This window comes from Octopus bimaculoides, chromosome 4 (assembly GCF_001194135.2).
Source record: "Octopus bimaculoides isolate UCB-OBI-ISO-001 chromosome 4, ASM119413v2, whole genome shotgun sequence".
Classification (NCBI taxonomy): Eukaryota; Metazoa; Mollusca; class Cephalopoda; order Octopoda; family Octopodidae; genus Octopus; species Octopus bimaculoides.
Genome location: NC_068984.1, coordinates 80,820,154 through 80,824,006, shown reverse-complemented (window position 1 = coordinate 80,824,006; position 3,853 = coordinate 80,820,154).

Genomic DNA, 3,853 nt, shown 5'->3' with positions numbered 1-3,853 from the left:
TATTTGGTCTATTTGCCTTAATTTCTCTATCTGTGTGTATTGGCATATCCCAGAGTGTGGTTGCTTTCTCGTTTTCTGTGACCTTTTCTGGCGTGTCTTTATACCATCTTTTTTCTGTTGTTATTCCATAGTGTTGGCATAGCTTCCAGTGTATATAGGTCCCAGCTCTGTCGTGTCTGTGAATATATTCCTTCTAAGCCAGGACTGGGCAGCCAGAGATAATATGATTTATTGTTTCTTGTCGATCTCCACATATTCTACAGTTACTTGTTATATTTCTTTTCATTATGTGTTTTTGGTAATTTCTGATTATTATTATTATTATTATTATTATTCGATTGATTTGCATTTTGTTTCACTTTCTGACCGGGTCTCAACCAAAGACCTAAGGCACATATGTATTAAATGGAGAGAAACTTCCCGAGAATGTGGGCAGTTGATGTCAACACAATTTTTTGAGTATCATAGATTGTTGGTTTCTCAGGGATCTGGTCAAGAAATTTCTCCTTACCTTTTTTAATCATTCCCAGGGTACAACAAGAATGGTTTTGGTTTCTAATTGCCATGTCGCAGATATCTCAATCTCAAGGGCCTTATACTTCAACAGTATTTCAAATTCTTTTGATGAAATGTTTCTATCAATAGGCACTGTCATATTAATCAACAGGCATGATTTGTTTTGTGTTAGGTCTTTGATGACGATGTCTGGTCTGTTATTATTCATTTGCCATAATCCCACAGGATGGCAACATTCTCTCCCTCAGTAACTGGCTCTGGCTGGTGTTTATACCAGTTCCTCGGGTGCGGAATATCATAGTAACAGCAAACGCTCAAGTGCAAGTATTGGCTAACTCGATCAGGCCTGGCAAGTGGGGGCAAGTATTTATTATTATTATTATTATTATTATTATTATTATTATTATTATTATTATTATTGTTATTATTATTATTATTATTATTATTATTATTATTATTATTATGTTAATGCATGCTTATTTAGTTAGTAGGTATTTTGTCTTGAGATTTGGTGACAACAAGGCACCTCACATCTCAAGAATTTTTGTAAGGATTCTTGCAGAATATAGGATGGTACTTTTCTGTAGATCGAAAATGCGAGTTTTAAACCCAATTTCTTTCTGTCTTTTAGGTAGAATTTTGGGTGATGTGCTAAGTACGCCTATTACTACTGGAATAATTGCTGTCTTAGCCTTCCACAGTCTCCTTTTCTCTCTGGCTAGTTCTCAATTTTTTTCCATTTGCTTGGTATTGACTGTTACAGGGAATTGCATAATCTATGATCTTGAACTCTTTTTCTCTCTATAATCAGGTTTGTTCTTGTCTCAATAGTATGGTCAGCCTTTATGGCGATACCCCACAAGATCTTGTAATTCTCATTTTTTTATCGAAGCCTCTGTTGTTCTGAAGTCACACCCTTGACTAACATCCCGACGCACTCTTTTGGCTATGCAGTCATGTCTGTACTTACCCCACCCGCTTTTGTGTTAGTATACTACACTCACTCAAAATATAATTGATACTGTTATCTATTTTGCTACAGATTATACAATTGCTATCTGACTGAGTTTTGTTAATCTTTGACTTTACCAGATTTGTTCTGAAGTCTTGTTCCCGAGAATTACAGTTAACGTTTCTGTTTCCCGTTTTAAGTTCCCGTCTGTCAATGCTGGATGCTTCACATCCAGCATTTTCGGTTTGCTGTATGAATTGGCCATGCAGTTCTATTTCTTTCCATTTGTTTGCTCTGTTGCTGTTCCTTTTCTCTTTGTATTCTCCTGTTTCAGTCACCTTTTTGGGTATTTCTGGCTGCCGATAGTATTCTTTTTTACTCTGTGCAACATAATTTTCAGCCCCAGTATCTCAGTAACAACAGTGTCTTACTTGTTTAGTAATCTATCATAAGAGTGAGCTTATGATTAGTAAAAATAAATCAGTATCCCGATATCAAGTGTAGAATATTGCAGAGCAAGAACTGAGCTACGCGCTGAGTCCACGACACCATTTTGATTCCGATTCCGAAATGAAGTCATTAGCATTTTGTTTACATAGCTCACAACGTCTCTGGAAAATAGAAAAATGAAAAATAAAAGAAAACCGTCATAATATCAATTTTACTTTCATCTATGACAGAGAAAAAAAATCAACTTTCCAATGTCATTAAGAACGATGAGTTGAAAGACAAAAGAGCCTAAAACGCTCAAATCACATTTTTATAAACTGAACCGATATGTCCACTTGCGGTGTACTCATCATATTCCGAAGAACCAATGAAGGAACCCAATAGAGATACTAAATATGCTACAAATTACGTCCTATTTTTTTTTTTAATATTACACATCTAGTTCTACGTACAATTTCAGAGAAATGAATAATGTATGATTACAATTAGAACACGTTTCATCACACGTTTGTTCGATCAGCAAAAGACCAATGGTTAAACAGCAGCAACAACAAGAAAGATTTTTACATTTTAATTGAAAACAATATTTAGTTTGACTCCACGTGGCGTGCAACCAACTGCAATTAAATGAGACTATGGAAAGCATTTCTTGATATTATTGGCTGGAAGGTGACAAAAGAAACTCTAATGGACGTTTTTCTTTCAAACCTTTGTGATTGAGAAAATAAGTATTAGTGTTATGTTGATTATCGAAGTAATCCACTAAAGTTCTCAGTGAAAATTAAGCTTGTTCTTCATTTAGTAAAACAAACCAGTTTAGAAATAAATTAATAATGATTTCCTATAGTCACACAAGGCCACCTATTTTAGAAGAAGGGTACACTTGGTTAAATCAATACAAGTAATGGACTAATGCTTACTGGAAATACAAATTGCATGTCAAGTTAGATAAAAAATTATCTGTTATTGGTCGTCAATTGTTTCTCTTCCTCGGAGCTATATAGGTTTCGTATCTAATGACCTCTTTTTCTCGGAGTTTAGTCCCTTCACCAGAAATTTCTGGCATTGTGCAAAAATTTGAATTATTATTATTATTAATTTGCGTAAATATCCTCTCAAGACAACAGAATTAATAATATTCCTTCCTACTAAAGGCACAAGGCCTGACATCTTGGTAGGAGAGGGATTGTCAATTACATCACCTCCAGTGATCTAAGTCTTCCTTATAATTGGCGGCTCTTGTACCTGCGTCTATTTAGTCATCGTGACCGTGTTCAGCGGCAATCTATCCGTCTTTACGTTTTGTGATCAAATTCTGCTGAGGTCGACACTGCTTTTCATTTTCTCGGGGTCGATGAAATAAGTAGCACTTGAGCACTGGGGTTCTTGTTATCGACTTACCCACTTTCCCGAAATTGCTGGCATTGTGTCGAACTTTGAAACCATTACTATTATTAGTGTTAAGGTGGGGAGTTGACAGAATCGTTTGCACGCTGGAGTAAATGCTGAAGGCATTTCTTCAGACTCATTATGTTCTAAGTTCAAATTCTGCCGCGGTCGACTTTGCCTTTCGAGCTCGATAAAATAAGTACTAGTTGATCACTGGTGTTGATGTAATCGACTGTCCCTCTCCCACCAAAATGTCAGGCTTTGTACCACTAGTAGAAAGGAATATTATTAATCTGGTTGTCTTGAGAGGATCATTACCCCAATAATAATAATAATAATAATAATAATAATAATAATAATAATAATAATGATAATAATAATAATAATAATAATATTAATAATAATAATAATAATCATAATAATATGCCCAGATGCAGTACCAGGCAGTGGCTCTCATGGCTTCTGATTTTAATTGATTAGAAGTGTTATCATGTACATGGTTTTGTCTTGGTATAAAAGATGGGCTACAGCAAATATTCTGCTTAA